This window comes from Beta vulgaris, chromosome 4, assembly GCF_026745355.1.
Source record: "Beta vulgaris subsp. vulgaris cultivar EL10 chromosome 4, EL10.2, whole genome shotgun sequence".
Classification (NCBI taxonomy): domain Eukaryota; kingdom Viridiplantae; phylum Streptophyta; class Magnoliopsida; order Caryophyllales; family Amaranthaceae; genus Beta; species Beta vulgaris.
Window position 1 is genome coordinate 40,681,785 of NC_079205.1, and position 18,895 is coordinate 40,700,679.

The 18,895-nt window shown below is 37.9% G+C and overlaps 1 pseudogene; it reads right to left on the reverse strand.

The window, feature by feature from the left end:
- Nucleotides 1-1,035: 1,035 nt before the first annotated feature.
- Nucleotides 1,036-1,134, reverse strand: LOC125497166 (small nucleolar RNA R71; annotated as a pseudogene).
- Nucleotides 1,135-18,895: the final 17,761 nt, after the last annotated feature.

Consider the following 18,895-nt stretch of genomic DNA (forward strand, 5'->3'; position numbering starts at 1 on the left):
AATAAATTGCGAGAGCCTGTTAATATCGTTCTATGCTTGATTTAGACTTGAGAGAGCGAATCAATCTGTTTAACTGCATTATTAATTGTTGATTTTAGTGTTTCATCCCGAAATATTGATCATTGGTGAACCTATGCCCTAGACTTTTTATTATTGATAATTCTTGAATTAGTTATTTTAGTTTAGTATAATTACTCACAAACACTCGTTCCTATACTCTAGATTTGACTGACAATTAGGAAAAGAACACTGTTTCTCTGTGGATTCGACCCTACTTCCCTGACTACTATTTGTTAGAGGACTTTAGGATTACTTTTGATAAGGTGATACGACTTTAGCCTGTCAAAATTTGGCGCCGTTGCCGGGGAACGGTTTTGTTCCATTTTCTTTAATTGTTTTAGAGTCTAGATTATATACTCTCGTCTCAGAGAACACTTGTTCTTTGGGACAAAATCTCTTAATTGTTTGTTCTTTAGTTCTTCTATGCGCAGGAGTTTGAGTTCAGATTGCCTACAATTTGATCCTGAAATCGAAAGATCCTTTCATAGACAGAAGAACTTTTCCAGACAGTTGCGAGATAACCAAGGGAAGATAATCCTTTGGATTCTGACTCTGATTCTAGCAGCATTGTCTCTATTACTCCACCAGAATCAGAGATGGCTCAGAGGCTTACTGACTTTTCCCAACCCTCTTTGGCTGAACTTCCAAGAGCAATCAAATGCCTGAAATCGAAGCTGTAAATTTCGAGATCAAACCTGCATTGTCAAACATGATCGAAAGAAAAGAATTTGGTGGTGGACCTAATGAAGACCCTAATCTTCATTATCAAGAATTCTGCCAATATTGCTCTACCATTAAGCAGCAGGGAGTGACACAAGATCAGATTCGGGAGATTCTTTTCCCATTTTCACTTCGAGACAAGGCAAAGATGTGGTAATGGGATTAATCGAGCCACTCTTGGGATCACTGATTGGAATACCTTGGCTCTAGCTTTCTACAGAAAGTACTACCCTCCAGAGAAGACTGCTAGGTTGCGTAGTCAGATAAAAATTTCACCCAAGGGACTGATGAGTCTTTACATGAGGCATGGGAAAGATTTAAAGATCTTCAGAGAGAATGTCCCCATCATGGTCTACAAAAATGGTTCCTAGTTCAATGATTCTACAATGGTTTGGGGAACAACTCGAGACTTATCCTTGACTCTGCAGCAAATGGGAGATTCATGAAACAAGAAATTGATGTTGCACATGATTTGATCGAGGAGATGGCTATCCACACTAGTGGAAAAAACTACTTTTGCTACTTTTCAAATGCTCCGGTTGACTAAACAACCCGAGCATTTGTGAAAATTTTAATATAAAAATTCACAAATGCTCGGGTTGATTAATCAACCCGAGCATTTGATGTCAAATGCTCCGGTTGACAACCCGAGCATTTGAACCCTCTCTCAATTCATGAAACTTACCGTACGCAGTGGCGGATTTACCAGCAATAAAAAAAAAGAAAAAAAAACAATTCCAATCCACACATCTTTCACCGATTCATTTTCATTTTCGCACTATCTCAACCTCTCTTTCTCTCACATCTCACTTCATCTCATACCTCAGTTCTCCCTTTCTCTCTCATACAACCTCAGATCCAGTCACCTTCACTCCTCCCTCATACGCCCTCACCGGCGGCGGCGCACGCATCTAAAGATGGTCGTGAAATCGTGACTCGGAGTCTCGGACCTCCTGCCGGCTGCTGTTGCCTGGTTGCTTCGTAATCGCCGACCTGCAGCCGCAACGTTTTGGCTCAAAACTCGGTGGATGACGGTGTGACTCGTGACTAGCAGACTAGGTACATCTTAATCTGCTCAATTTTGTTGATTTCTTGTTTTACTTTACAGATTAGGGTTTATCAATTTCATGAGAATTGGAAAATAAATTGCAATTTCACTTTTTAGGGGTGTTTATATATCATATTATATAATTTAGAATTGTTATAAACGCTAATTTTGTTGGTGTACTTTGATTTGGGTGTTATTGGTGTTTATAAATTGAAATGGCATTATATTTGAATTGGGCATTATCAATGTTAATGCTGATTTTGTTTTATGGTCTATGGCAAATTGGCAGCATGTTTCATTAGGATTTCTCTCGCTAAACATTAGGTGAGTTTTTTTTGTTTGTTTGAAATTCAGTTTCATTGGTTTAGTTTTGAGTTTTATATTTTCTTGAGCAAAATGATAATGAAATGTTCTGTGCAGGAAACCTGTGTCTCCTGGAACGTTGTGAGTAGGTTTAGATCTTGGTACCTGCAAACAGGTATTAGAGCAAATAGAACCTTCGTCAAGCTGAGCTCTAACGTAGTGCAATCTGCAATATGTACAATGTTGCCTTGTGAGTTGTGATCTGCCAACATATTCTGGTGTGCTCTCTATAAGTCTATATCCATTATCCGCAACTGCTATCTTGCTGATCGAACATACGGTGTGCAAGGTTATTTGCCTGATTTGCTGTATGGGTTTTCTCTAATTTTGTTGGGTTTTGATTAATTTTCGCAGTTGAGAGATTATTTTCAAGAAGATGCTAGAGTTTTGGTGGTTGGGGCTGGTGGGTTAGGATGTGAATTGTTGAAGGACTTGGCTTTGTCTGGGTTTAAGAACCTTGATGTTATTGATATGGACCACATCAAAGTCACCAACCTTAATCGTCAATTCTTATTCAGGTTTTTGATTCTTCTTCGTTACAGTAAACGTTTTTAAATATTTGAATCTTGTGGTACTAATTTTCGCCTGAATCGGAAGAGTTTGATTTGTTTATTGACTATTTGTTCAACAATTTGGAGATGGGTTTATTCCACCTTATGAGGGCAATGTGGTTGTATGATAATGTTGATATATTATATTCTGTGTTGCCATCAGATTACCTTGTTATAGATGTTACCTTCTGCCCCTTCATTGAAAATTTCTGAGAGTGCATGAGATGTGTTGCAGTTAAATTGTTGGGTATATTTTTAGGTATTAGGTAGCCAAAGCTTGCACAGTTGGGGACATAACTAACTGTAAGTTTGTTTCCTTTCAGTGGTTTCAACATTCCCTTTTATCTTCATTAAGCATTGAACTAAGGTAATTCATACTTTACATTTCAGGTCACACTGGGCATTTGACGGATGTTGTTTATATAGTTGTAGCCAGGTAATATATTAATGAATTTGCCTATCAGGGATATTTTTTGACTCCCTTGTCATCTTCTTGAAATCATCAGGCGCTGCTGAAATGATGCATATTTGCTTGAGATGAAAGTTGGAATTTTCTTTTAGTATGTAGCTGCACTAGTGCATTTGATAGTAAATTCCATTCTGGCCTGTCCCTTGCTGTCAAGTGCATGATTAGTTGCATTTTTAGTTATGATTTTGATGGTTGTTAGCATTTTGGTTGCCTTGGTTATCTTTTTGCTTATCCGCGTGGTTAATGTGTTTTATTTGGTTTGTTGGTTTGTTTTATATAGATAGATAAGATTTTTAGAAGCTTATATGATGCTTGGTATGGTTGTCTAGGGGTTATACACTATTTTTATTATAAGCTTATTATGTTTACAACGGACCATTAGAAAAGAGATTCTACTCCTCGACCTTGTTCTTGACATCACAACTCATCTAATCAGAACATGATTGCAGTGAATATGTTTCTACTTTCAGAGTTCATTTAAATGCCTCTTGAAGTTATTGAGTTTCAGATTGTTGAGTATTTATTCTAGAGTGTTTTGGACTGACTTTATAAAACTGTATTAGCTTTTAAGGGTTTATTTGTTGTTCATAATTAAACATCCCTGTTTACCATATTTATGCAGCAATCCCCACAACAATTAGTGCAACAATCCCCGCAACAGTCACAGCAACAACAATCCCCACAACAATTTATTTCATTGTTTTTATTTCCAACATGATGAGTATTGTGTCGATGTTGTGTCATTTTCTTGCATCTTACATGCTCTTTCTAAATATTCTTTGCAATGTAACAATCTGTATCTTTATCTTCTCTCCTTAAAGAAATATCCTGTTACGTGTGGCCTTCAGTTGATTTCATAATTTTTCAGCTTTCAAAAAACAAATACCTTGTCCTGATAAATGTGAATTTTTTATTCCAGAGAAGGGATTGAAGAGAAAGAGGTTCAGAAGTTGACTTCCACAACTCAAGGACTAGCCGGAGCCTATAAATATGCTCATAATGATGCGAAGTTTGTCAATGAAAGAGCACGTAAAGATATGGTCTTGCTTTCTCGGTAATTCTGATAGTTTGATAACTTCTTGTATTTCTTTCTATTAGCTTTTTTCTTTTTACCTTATAAACTTTGCTTACCAATATGTCTGATTATTTTATATTGTCTTTTCAGGTCAAGAAAATGGTCCATCAAGATCAAGAAGTGGTTATTGTTGGAGGTACATATGCATTACATCAGCATGAGAAGTTGGCTGTTGCTGTGTCCAAAGCAACGCGGGGCTATTCAATCCATGAAACGAAAAATGATGGACGTTTTCATGTCCAAACAAAAACATATGTTGATGGTGCTGTTCTTAAAGAGGTCCGTTTTGCTTGCTACTTCACTATTTGAATAAACATCCTGAAGTTACACTTGCTTGGCCTTTGCAAATGTTTTGTTATTAGTTGCTCTCCTCATTTTAGCTTCTCTGCTAGTCTCGTGTCTTTCATCAGCAAAGTTTATATAATGATCTGCAGGAGATGGAAAGATCAGCCGATGTGCTTGCTGCTGGTATATTAGAGGTGTCTGATCCCTCTCTTTCAAACAGATTTCTCCTTCACCAGGTTAGTATAAATCCTTAATGCTATGTTATTATATTAGAGTATATGAGAATTATGTTGATTTTTGTGGCCTTCGCACTGCATGGTGCTTAATTGTGTGTCTTTGTCCAGGTGTGTCACCATATTCTCATTCCAATATCTGAAATTCTTGTCCATATTTCTTCTGATAAATATTTGCAATTTTTATAAAAAAAACAGTAAGCCTACATAGGCTTTTCATGACCTATATAATGGGATCTCTAAAAGTCTATTATCTGCTCTTTCTTTACTGTTGCATTTACGAACGTGAAGCGGGCGGTTACTTATGGGTGCTAATTTCTGTACTGCATATTTATATGGTATATATACTAGGACTTGTGATGATGACAATTATATATTCCGTTTAGCTTATTGGTTGTCATAACTGCAGTGCGTGTTGGACATTTTCAGAGTTGGACAATGTGTCTTTTCGACTAGTAAGTAAAACAATCTTCGAATCGATCAATCGCTTTGCCATCGAAATTGCTGATTGGGATGTTTCAAATGTTGAATCTGGCTAGGCCATTAACTGATATTTCTACTTTGTCTGTTAAGGGGTAGCAAAACCTAACTTTCTGGAGATAGTTATATGATTCTCTTAATATATACAAGGTAGTTATTTGACTACAAGTTTGTATAATGATAGTGTTCGGAAGATTATCCTTAGTAAGTCATAGTCTTCCTATCTTGGTGATGTGTTGCATATCTGTAATGACACTCCAGGACTTTGTGAGTCAAAGTTCTGAAGAGAGGTAAATAAACTGCTTTTCATATTTGTGCTTACTCATGTTTAAATGCCTATAAACTAGAGATGCGTATAGATAATTTCTTCTTTCTGTCTATATTTTTAACTTGGTAACTTAAAATTTGTTACTGTATTCTTAATCACAGAACTTCTCATAATTTCTCGAACTTTCTAGGGATTTCATTCCTCTGCTTCTTCTGCGAATCTTCAAATTGATATAGTCCATCCTGTTGAGGCTAAGCAACTAGCTTTGCTTTTCAAGCAACAACTTACGGCATATGTCGAAATGATGTTTGGGATCATTCGAGATAATTTCAAGACAGAGTTGTCATCTCTACTTTCTGCTTGTATTCAGGTTCACTGATCTTCACTTTATTTTATATTTTTATCAAATTTTATGTGTGGGGTCTTGCACGTGTGAATAATTGAATGCAACATTGTTCTTTTCCTTACTGTCAGTCTTATCCACCCATGGTGTCAAAACATGGTTGCATAGTATTGTATCACCCTGTTGTAAAGGTTTTGAAATCTACCTAACCGATATTACCCGCACCGTAAAGGTGTAAAAAACGCGTTTAGCAAGTTCTAGCTAGAGATATCTCATGGTCTAAGGCGATATCTGGCGGTATGACAACCATATCATTCCCGTTCCCACATCATTGTGACCATTACTGCAATCGTGACCGAAACCGTATTTTGGAACTATGCATCCACCCCTCCCTGGATTCGCAATTTTGCTACGATAGTATGTAGAATAATGTAATCTTGTAAGATCCTGTTAAAAAAACTCCATTACGTTGGCATCATTGTTTCACTGTTTGCATTTGCTTGAAATACTTGATTTCACTATGGTCTGTTCATTTTTTGGCTTTACAGACGTTTCATAAATTGAATTTATGATTTTTAATGCTGTCATGGTGTAACTAGGGTATGAAAGAGCTGATTGGAGCCAAGCACTGTTCATATTTGTGTCATTTGAGCTGGCACCCAGAAAGCTTATTTATGCTCATTTTTTGTGAGTTGATATTAAAAAATTTAATAGCTGTAGTGCAACAAAACGTATTCCAGCTTCACGTATATCATAATTTGAAAATCAGCATCAACTTGTTCTGCTTATAATTTTTTAGAATATAAACTTCTAAATACTACAATATGCAACTAGGATGCTGAAAAGAATGTCTGATAGGAAAAACATATTACTCCTATAACTCTATATTAGTTGTCTTCTGTGTTGTTTTGTTTATGCACATAGATTGACGACACGCTTGATTTCTAAAAATCAAATTGGTCAGGTTGTGGTAATCTATAATCCTCTTGGATGGAAGAGAGAAGATATTGTTCATATCCTTGTAAGTAACACCTTTGCCTTGTAAGCATTCTGTATGGTTACTTGAGCATTTCTAAAAATTCTATAATAGCTTTGCTCTAACACCTATCTGAAGTATTGTCTGTTCGTGCTTGGATCTAGATCTAGTTACAGCTTGATTTGTGTCATTTAAGAGGATTACACTTGGTGTAGGTCAAGAATGAAGATGCTACAGTTCGTGATCATGAAGGGAGGGAGATAGAATCACAAGTTCTTCCTATATCTGATGTTCAACTAAGCATAAGTAACTTTCACATGGCATCATACTTGGGTATAACTGCAAGAGAGACACCCAAGTATTAGCTTGCATTTACAGCATCAGTACCACCTCACCTCTTGGCTTCAGCACTTATACTGTATCTGGTGTTAAAGGCGTGATATGCTACCCCATGTTTATTCAAAAAGCATTTCATAGTTTTGAGCTGGTAATCTGAATTTTTATTTATGTCGCGAACACTGCAATTGCAGGTTCTAAGTTGACAAAATCATTTGTTCACATATATCAAGGGAATAAGAAGTTCTTTTTCGACATTAGTTCTGAGAGTTCAAAACTTACACTCTCTGTGAAGAATGGGAAGTTGAGTTACTATAATAAAGGGAGAGACTTGCTATGCTCTGAAGTTGTTATTTCCTGTTTGTGATTATGACGTGCTTCTGAATATTACTTTATTAATCTCTGCCAAAAGAAGCTTAGGATGTCTTGTTTCTGTGGTATGGTCATAGCTAGTCTAGTCATACATGATTAATATATATTTGTTGCTTTGTCTTGATATCCCTTACGGAAATGTAATTCCTCTTACCATTAAAGATCATTTAATGTGTTCCCACTCTTTGCTATTTCTGTTGGTTTGCACGTAAATGTCCTAGCTACATTTCCTGAGATGTTCCACTCCTTCATTTAGGGTAAAAATTCTGTGGAAGTGTCTTGTGGCTTGCTGTTGCTGTACAATGCTTGTTGTTGCTGTACAGCATCAGTAAGCTCTACTTTTTTTATAAAAAAAAATATAATGGGCAAATGCTCCGGTTGTTAAGGGAAAACCGGAGCATTTGATAGTCATATGCTCCGGTTTCCAAAAACAACCGGAGCATTTGAGACACCAAATGCTCCGGTGTCAACCGGAGCATTTGTAAAATGCTCAAATGCTCGTATGGCGTCTGCTACGAGTGAAATACGGAGCATTTGTGGGCTTTTTAACCGGAGCATTTGAGCTTTTTTCCACTAGTGCCACAACTCTCAATATGGTAATCCTCGAGGACTAGCTAACAAGGGTGGGAAGCATGAGATAGATTCTATATCCCTATTAGCTGCACAGATGAATGCAATCAGCAATAAGCTTGACAATATGCAACTCTCCTCTCCTGCAAGTGTTGCTGCTTTGGGTACTACATCCGTGATTTTGTGTGATAATTGTGGTACAGTTGGACATTGGGCACAAGAGTGTCGGAGTTCTCTCGAACAAGTTAATGCTTTTCAAACATATCAGCCGAACAACCCATACTCCAACACATACAATCCAGGGTTGAGAAATCATCCTAACTTGTCTTACAAGAGCACTAATGTCCTAAATCCTCCTGCACCACAACCACAAGCACAACAATTGAACCAGAGGTACTACCAACAACCTTCCCAACACCCTCCTGGTTTCTCTAGACCACCTTTTAATCCATCTCAACAAGCACCTCCTGCCGATCCAATGATGGTTGAGATGAGAAACATGATGCTACAAATGCAAAAGGATCGACAAGCTGACAAAGCACAAATTGAGTCCATTCTTGCTCACAATAAGATGTTGGAGAATCAGTTGGCACAATTGGCTACTTCGAACTCTACTCGACAACAAGGTGCTCTTCCAGCACAACCTGTTCAGCCTACAGATTCGGCAAATGCCATCACTCTCCGAAGTGGTTCTCACTACAATGGACCACCCATGCCTATTGATGATACTTTGAGTGTGGAAAATGATAAGGAACAGGTCCCAGCTGAAGCTAAAAATGACAAGGAGAACTCTAAGCAGCCACTGAACATGAAGAGACCAATGAAGCCAAAAAGCCTGCTATTGAGATTCCTCCTATCAAACTTCCTTTCCCCAATCGTCACCTCAAGAGTAAGCTAACAAGCAATTTGGTAAGTTTTTGGAAGTCGTCAAGAATCTTCAGGTAACAGTTCCTTTCACGGAATTAATTACTCAAGTGCCTGCTTATGCTAAATTTATGAAAGATATCTTGACTAGGAAAAGGGCTTTTAACGAGGTGGAGACAGTTGCTTTTACTGAAGAATGTAGTGCCATTTTACAAAATAAATCTCCACCAAAATTAAAAGACCCTGGTAGTTTCTCTATACCTTGTCACATTGGTAGTTTGTTCATTGATAAAGCTTTATGTGATTTGGGGGCTAGTGTGAGTGTTATGCCATTGTCTGTTTCCTCAAAATTGAAATATGGAAGTTTGAAAGTTACCAATATTACTCTACAAATGGCCGACCGTTCTGTTAAATACCCCCTAGGTATTTTAGAGGATGTACCTGTTAGAGTAGGAAAATTTTTTATTCCCGTGGACTTTGTTGTACTTGATATGGAGGAAGATAGGCAAAATCCAATCATTTTGGGTAGGCCATTCCTTCATACTGCTGGTGCCGTCATTGATGTGAAAAATGGTAAGCTTACACTATCTGTTGGAGATGATGAGGTCACCTTTAATCTAAGCACTGCTTTGAAAAGTCCTATGCTAGAGGAAAAGTGTTTGAGTATTGATGTGGTTGATTTAATTTGCCATGATAACATGCCCCAAGCTCTCTATAGAGACCCCTTAGAGGCAGTACTTTGTCTTGAGTCTTCCACATGTGATGGCAGTATATGGAGCAATGAAGTGGATGCTATAGAGAAGATGCTAGCAAGTGAAGAATTTGACCTTGATGGATGCCAACATGTAAAGAGGTTCGATCGATCTGTGTGCAATGTAGTGGTAAATGGTCGTGCGGGACCTGCATAAACCAGCGCTATTCGGGAGGCAACCCGAATCTCTAACTCTTCTTTTTCCTTTTATTCTTCATTTATCTAAACAAAAAAAGAAAAGAACAAAAATATTTGCATATTGAATTCACTTGAATTCAATTTATTTTTAATTTTTTGTGTGTTTTTGAATTCACTTGAATTCGTTTCTTAATTTTTAGTTCACTTAGTTTCTTTTAGTTTTTTATGAATTCACTTGAATTCCATCTTCATTTTTTTTATTTTTATCAGACTAACCATGCTAACAAGTGTTGTCTAGTGGTTTTGGTGTGCTAATTTTGACCCTAGGTGAAAGCACGAGCTCAAACATGCGCCCGCGGGATTTACATGCTTTACATTTGACAATTACTGCTCACCCGCGGGAATTCGGCTCCACTCCCACAACATTCTTCTGCCAGCCCGCGGGGTAAAACCCGCGCCCGCAGCCTAAGTTCCTCTTCGCACTCACCACATTGTGTCCGCCTGCGGGGTTAACCCCGCGCCCGGGGGTTTTCGGAATGCTTCTACCAGCCGCACAGTACCAAAATAAAAAACAAAAAAAATAATAAAAACCTCCCCACCCTCAAACACTCTCCCACCCTGCTCGACCCCCCACCCTTCACGCCCTCTCCCCGCCTCCTGTACCGACGACCGGCGGGCGTCCGACCAGCCCCGACCCGCCGGCGATGCGACGCCTCCCTCTCGCCTTTCGAACTCCTCACAGCCCCACACCTGTACTTGTTGTTTATTCTCACTTGTACTTGTTGTTTATGTTTCTTCCAAATTTTTGCTTGGATTTTTGTTTTAATGCCCTCTTGTGAGAATCTTTTGCACACATTGATTGAATTTTTAGATTATTGGAGTTTGTGTATGGTTTTCGTGATGTGTTATGGTTGTTAGTGGGTGACTCTGGTGTTGGATGATTGTCGGGGTTGGTTCTGATTCTTTTTCTAAACTAGTATATGCAGTGAGGACACTGCAAATTCTAGCTTGGGGGAGGAATATTCTATCTTTTATGGCTTTTTAGTGTAGATTTCATTGCTTTCATAGGATGTTGCACGGTTTGTACTGCTTGTTAGGAGTGGGAGTTTACGTGTAACCAAAAAAATGTACTGCTTTCTTAGTTGCATTATAGTTGCATTTTAGATAGCTCATTTCATTATAATTTTCATCTATGGGACTATTGTTGGCACACCTTTGAGAATTTTGTGGATATCTCTACTACAGCTCTACAGCTTTGTTGTACAGTGGTTTCATGATTCTTCATAGCATAATTGTGATACGATTGATTGGCCGTGGTAAGACTGTTTGATCTCTCTGGCTGGCTTTAACTTTACTGTGCAGACAAAATTGACCCATGTGAGCTTCTGTGCCTAATAAACTGACGAATCTGTGTCAGTTATGTTCTTTCATGAGTGATTAGTTCCTCAGTTGATGTATTGATCTTGATTTTGACCTGGTACATCCTTGATACTTGATTGTGTACACTATTTGATATGATTGAGGCGTTCATTTCATGATTTTAGCTCCAGAGTTCTACTTGTTTACACATTTCCCGCCTCTAGCCCCACTGAGCTTTCTTGACCTTTGCTTGCTACTTTCACCCATATTAAACCCTTAACCTCATTTGATTATTGTCCCAAGCTAGCTTGGGGGAGCAAGTGTTAGTTTTGGTCATACTGTATTACATGGATGTAGTTAATGCGTGGTTTTGTTGAAGGAAAATGTTACTAATGAGTTTTATCATCGAATTCGAATGTGGTTCAAAGAGATTTTGGCTGTATGGAAAAAGAATGAAGAAAAATAAATGAAAGAACAAAGAAAGTGAACATATTTTGAAAGAGAAGTGAAAAGTTATATATGGTGTATTACTACTATGCATGAAAAATATTGTGGTAGTGATATTGTGTTGTGTATATGTGTAATGATGGTGTTATATGAAGTTGTGATGAATGCCTTGTTAGGCCGTTTTACATTATATTTGCTCCCTTCTTGGCTTTTCCACCACATTTCCCAAAATATGATCCATACCCTTAACCCTAGCCTCATTACAACCCTTGAAAGTCCTCTTGATCTTTGTGTGTTACATTTTTCGTGTTGAAAGTGAGTCAAAAGGTCAAAGTTAAAGAGTACTGCTTCTTCTGAGTTGATATATATAGGTTGAGATCGTTGAGTGTCATTGATTTTCGCCCTAAACACAAAGAGTATTATTTCACATACCTATAGTGAGGTCTGTCAAGTGTTGTTAAGTCCAGCTTGGGGGAAAGGGTTTGTGGTAAGATTGTTGAGTTGATTGGTCACATGACGTGCTATGCGGCTTTGTTTCATTGATACTCGATGCTTGGTTCATGTAGGATTGATATCTCTCGTGTTTTGGATTGTGTGCTTGACCCTGTTTTAGTCCCATATTGTAGGTTATCATTTTCTTCCCGTGTCTATTGTTTGATTGCTTGAGGACAAGCAACAGTTTAGCTTGGGGGAGTTTGATGAGTCATATTAATATAGGCATTTCATGATGCATTTAGGTTGCATTTTAGGATCATTTAGTTGCATTCTTAGTCCATAATTGCATATAGTTACTTAAGTTGAGAAGATATTACTCTTGTGTGTGTTTTCGGTGTTTTTGATAGTTTTCAGGTATTGAGAACACAATTGGAGTATTATTGGACAAGCTTAAGCATGAGAAGCATCTAGGAAGGAGCTAAGTCAAATGAGAAGTCCAAAGGGCATCTTCAAGTCGGATTGCAACTCAAACATAGCGGAAACATGTTAAAAGAAGTATGGAAATTGAGTCATGTGCACTCTTTTGATCATAACTTATTATCCAGAGATCGGAATTCAGTGATTCCAGTGGGGTTGGAAACTAGACTTGAAGAGCTTTCCAACGGTATATTACACGCCCCGATACGACTTCTAGTTTGGGAGATATGGTCTTTGCAAGTTGACGCTGTTTTGCAGCCCGAAAACCCGCCCGCGGGTTATTCCGGGTTTCCTAGTCGAATAAGGCTTTATCTTTTGACGAATTAGACTCTATTTTTCTAGTTGTTTTAGGAAATAGAAAGGTATTATTTCCTATCTTATTTTCTATTTTGTTTTTTCCATCATTAATTCATTAAAGATTAGAACTTTTTTTCTCTCAATTAGTGAAGAACCCTAGTTTTGCTTTTTCCCCAATTACATTGAATTTTCAATAGAAGCTTTGATTTTTGCAAGATTGGTTCTACAATTGGTATTATTTCTTTTCTCTTTTATTCCTATTCAATCCTTTATTATTAATTCATGTTTGCTTATTTAATTATGAATATGTTTTCCCCAATTATGATTGAGTAGTCTATTTCTAGGGTTTAGGGGGATCCATGATCAATTAGGAAGGGATGTTTATTAAAGTATTGATTTTTATTATGCATGTTGATTCCTATTGAATGTTTTTATGTCTATTCAATCCAATTTGGCCAGATTTGATTGTTATAGTGTTGCAATATTAGGTTATGCGCCGAGAGGTATAAACTTGATATTAAGGCTAGTTTCAATAGGTAGAATTGGTGTTAATAAATTGCGAGAGCCTGTTAATACGTTCTATGCTTGATTTAGACTTGAGAGAGCGAATCAATCTGTTTAACTGCATTATTAATTGTTGATTTTAGTGTTTCATCCCGAAATATTGATCATTGGTGAACCTATGCCCTAGACTTTTTATTATTGATAATTCTTGAATAGTTATAGTTAGTTTAGTATAATTACTCACAAACACTCGTTCCTATACTCTAGATTTGACTGACAATTAGGAAAAGAACACTGTTTCTCTGTGGATTCGACCCTACTTCCCTGACTACTATTTGTTAGAGGACTTAGGATTACTTTTGATAAGGTGATACGACTTTAGCCTGTCAATGACTAACCTAGTTTAACGCCGTTAGTCATTAAGGGTAAGTGAACGTATTTTTTCAAAAGTGAAGGGTATATGGTGCATTTCAAAAGTCGAAAGGGTATATGGTGCAAAAAAAATTTGTCAAGGGTATATGGTGAAAAAACCGTTGTTGATATGTAGGGGTGGGATTGTCGTGTACAATAGTCAGCAAAAGGGGTCCTTGTTTAGGTGGCGCAATGTAGGGGATTGTTTAGTACAATAGTAAGGAAAAGGGGCCTTTATTTAGGCGGCCCAGCAAGCTAATTGTCTGCCTTGCCACCAGTCTTGGTGGGTGGCACATCAGGAAGGTGGGTAGAAGCTTTCTTTGTATAGGGATGATAATTTGGTGGACCAGCAACGCTCTTCATTTCGCAATCAGTCTTTTGTTCTGCGGGCTTGTCAACAACATCGATTTTTGGAATAGCTTCATAAGGTTCGTTTTTAAGAGCAACTTTCTTAAGCACCGACTACAATACATTGTTCAAGGAGAGTGTTGTCTTTGGGCCAACTTCAATAAAAAAATGAGAGGTGTTAAGCATATGTTATATCCGAGAACGCTACATGATCATCCTGCCAATTGAATACGGATCAGATTAGAAGTTGTAATGATGTGATGCAATAATTAAATATATGCAATGTTAGAACTATGGATGGGGCAAATATATGTTATGTAAATTAAGTTAAACTGTGAATGTGCATAAGAGTCCATGTACTGAAACTGTGCACTTCCAATGTATAAGCTTGGTTTTTAAAATAATGTAGTTAAGATTTAGAAGTGGATGGTAATTTAATGTGAATAAATGTCATTCACTTATTTTAGGCGTATTTATATGTGGATGGTGTACGAACTACACTCATAAATTTAAAGGATAACCTACATACCGAGTGCTTTGTCTTGCAAATGTCCGCAACCGACATTTTAATAATCTTTTCTAAGTCCTCGCTGAACACTGTAAATAAGAGTGTTCTGGTTCCATCAGAGACGTCGCAAGTAAAGGTCACCTTATATCCAGTAAAATATTAGTTTGCTGGCAGGAATACATTATAAGTACTTAAAATTGACTGATGGGATCATAATTCACCTAGGGACTGAAATAACATCTTTGCCTAAACTTGGGGTACATGTGAATGTCTCTCCCATTGGAACATTGGTGCATTTACCACAAGTAGAACACCCTAGGTACGTATAAAGCTTCTCAATGCTAGCTTCAGGAACCACAACCCTCAACCAACAATGTTCCTCTTGTAGTGTGGTTGTAGGCTAGATTAGAAGAATACATTACCAGTTTCTTGTAAAGAGGAATGTAAAAAGCGAAGGCAATCCATCAAATAAGCAAAATATAGTAATTCGTTTGATAAAAAAAAATACCAATCTATTACATATCTAAGAACGCCTATGTAACGAGCCATACTATTTTCCTCTATTGTATAGACTGGAATAAGTTTGTTGATTTTCAACCAATTCAAAAAAAAAAAAAAAAAAAAAAGATAATCATTGTCAAACAAACAATCAAACGAAACCAATGAGATTATAATATTGACAACTTTGTATCCATAATTTGGTTCAGAATAGTTTACCAAACTTTCATTATATTGAAATGAGTTTGTATATTAATAGGCAATATTCAAAGCACATGAATTAAGTAGATTTATTTGCAAAATGATAAAGATAACAATATCATTTTTAAATTCACAAGTACTAAGCAAGATGCTAACTTTTTTCAGTTTCAATGCATATATATATTGTCATGACCACCCTCTCTGATGGTGGGTTTCTAACATCTAATTAATACCCTCGAGTGCCTATCACATAGGGTGTCTCTGTGGCGTACCACCCTGAGGAAGAAACCAAAGCTAGAACTGCTGCATTAATAATTGATATTATCAGAATGTGTGCTCTTACTTTGAAAACCTAAGTAGGGATAGTTACCATTATGTGACTGCATTTGCTTTGTCTCCTTTTGGCTCATGTTCCATAGTAGTTGACATGATTGATGCTAGAGAGAATCCTACATTGCACGTTGTATTTTTTTTTTTTTTTTTTTTGACATCGAAGGAATTGTGCATTAATGAAAAACGAAAGTACATCTTAATGCTAAAAATAACCAAATGAACATAAAAAAAACTAATTTGAGCTGAACGCGCTCTTACACAACAACTGCAAAAACATAAATAACATAAACAAAAATCTAGCTGCTCGATCTGTTGGAGAATGCTTCTTCTGGTGGATGACAAGCGCCCGAATCTGGATAAAAGAAGTAGGAGGAGAGAGCTAATTTCACGAGTGGGGTAACTAGGCACCAGCGAGATTATGAACTCGCAACAAGACCAATGCCAGTGACCTTCTGTCACCTGGAATTCGATGGTCGAGTTTGTGAAAAGAGTCAAATACCCGCTTAATACCCGCTTGAAGGGGTATTGCAGGCTTCTCCTTTGAGGAGAAGCTCAAATAAGTTGACGCGTTGTAACCCCAATTGATAAATTGGGGGGCCGTCTTCAGATTTTCTTTTGTCAAGGCAATGATAAATGAAATCATTACCAAGCGAGAATGAAATCTAACCAAGGTTAGATTTCGAAGAACCGTCCGATTATTAAAATCGGATAAAACAAACCCCAAGCATGAAATCGCTTGCCACGCAAACCCTATCCAACTACAGAGACAGATTGATGTAACAAATTCGACCAACATAGTAAGCAACAACACCATACTAATCTAACCAAAAAAACCTCAACAACGGAAGCAGGTAACTAAAACTTAACGTGAATAAAGAGGACGCACTTCTAAGAGCCAGAGAAACACCAGGGGAAGGGGGCTAAAAGCACCACCACCGTGAGAAACAACCGACACAACACTAAGGGGGGAGGGAAAGCCAAACACCGTGAGAAACACTAAGGGGGGGGAGGGAAAGCCAACCACCGTGAGAAACACTAAGGGGGGAGGGGGGAAGCCCTGCAACTAGACTCACTGCCTACACAATACTAAGGGGGGAAAGGGGGAGGGGATGCCCTACAACGAAACTGATTTTACCTGACACACCAATTGGGGGGAGGGGATTCCCCCAAACTGTAACGGTGGGGCGGCGGAGATGGTGGTACCACACCTGGAACAAGGAAACTTGAAGTGAAGAACGCCCAGGACAAAAACTACGACCGGAAAATGAGGGGGAGCAGCGATGACCGAAAGATCCGAAAACCGAGGACAAATGAAGGGAAACGACGAAGGTGGCGACGAAAAGGCCCAAAACTCGAATGCCCGATGGAAGAAAAACTGAAAAGGCGCCGGAAACGGAAAAAAACACAAAAAAAATCACAAAACGAACTCGCCAGAGACCCGCCGGAGACCAGCGCGGCGCCGGATCTCCAGCGAGTTCTAGGGTTTAGAGGATTTTTTGTAGAGAGAAGGCAAAGGGTTTTTAGTGTAGAGAGAGAAGGGATTTTTTTTACATTGCATGTTGTATAAGTAAAGAGATGATTGACAAACTTCTATAATTTTGTTGGAGTGTAAGAGTGGTAGGTTACCTTTCCAATTTGTTCTTTAAAATCCATCTTTGAACCTTGTTTGAAGTAATTTTGGTATGAACATTCTATACACTTTGAACGAATGTGTTGGAAATTTTCACTTGAATTTGACATTTCAAGATCCTTATTTATTTATTTTGTTAACTGAATAGAAAATTAGTGTCCTGGAATTTAGTGATTTGAATGAGCGTTTTTGTAAAAATGAGATACAATTGTATAAAATTCATATGAACATAATTTTATGTTTTTGTAAAGATACTGATATCTACTTTATAGTTGATGTTTGTAATTTTATCTAAATGAGTTTAGTTTGAACTTTATTGAAAGAACAAGCTTGTGTGGTACTGGACAAAATCAGTTTTTCACAATATTGATTTTTATTTAACTTTACAAAATTTATTTTTTAGAAATTTCAAAGTCCAATTATTGGAAATATATTGAAATTAATAGGAAAAATATTACATCCTCTAAACTATTTACATAATATAGACCAAAAATGAAATTAAGTACAATATTGAAACAGATTATAATTACAGGATCACATTTTCTTTTTATCCAGATGTTTATGCACAACTCTACTTGAATGTTTTTTATGAAAACGTGTTTTTAGTGATAAACAACAACTTAATTAAGTAAAATTGTAATCCCCCGTGAATTCATGGATTAGGTTGAGATTCGTGAAGTCATTATTTCTTTTTTTCAATCCCAAATCCCGGCGCGTCGCGCCAAAAAAAGCGAAATCCCTTTCGGACCCAGTTGGGTTTTGATGGGTGTGAGGGTCTTAAAATCAGCTCCGGTAAATGTTTTTGACTGAACCACCCGTTGTTCTTTCTCCGATAGCATGCAGCTGACATAGCCTCTTTCGAGAGGCGAAGAATAGCTATCTTTCAGAAAGAAGAATTGCTCGCTTTAGCAGAATAGGTCCTATTTGCCAGCTGATGCGCTGCTTTCTTCCCGTCCCTACTTGACTTCTCTATTCATTCGGTCTATAAGGATGCGGGTCGAATGATGGCATCATATCATCTTGCTTCCTGCCCGCGAGGAAAGAAAGAAGAGCGACAAGGTTCAGTTCAGATTTGCTTAGCCTCGAGCCAAGTCAGTGAGGGAACCCTGTCGGGCTCCTCCCCCCCCCCACCCCCCCAAAAAAAATTCCCTTTTTTTCTTCCGTCCACGAGGTTCTGATTATAAATATATTTTAGTATATATATTTATATTTGAATATAACGGCTATTTCACCAAATACCTCCGACAAATCACGAAATTCACAATATACCCTCAATGTTTCAGAATTGCACCGTATACCGTTTTTCAAATTGTCGTTAACTCACCGTTAGCATTATTTACAATTTTGCCATCATTAAACCCTAACCCTAATTTTAATTTAACCCTCCCCCTAAACCCTTCTCCTTACCCTAACCCTAACCCCTTGGCAGCCCCCACCCCGTCCCCTTCACCCCACCCTAGCCCCCATCCCTCCCCCTCCCCCTCCCCCACCGCCGCAGCACCGCTCCCTCTCCCCCTCTTCGTTCACCGGTGCAGCACCCCCACC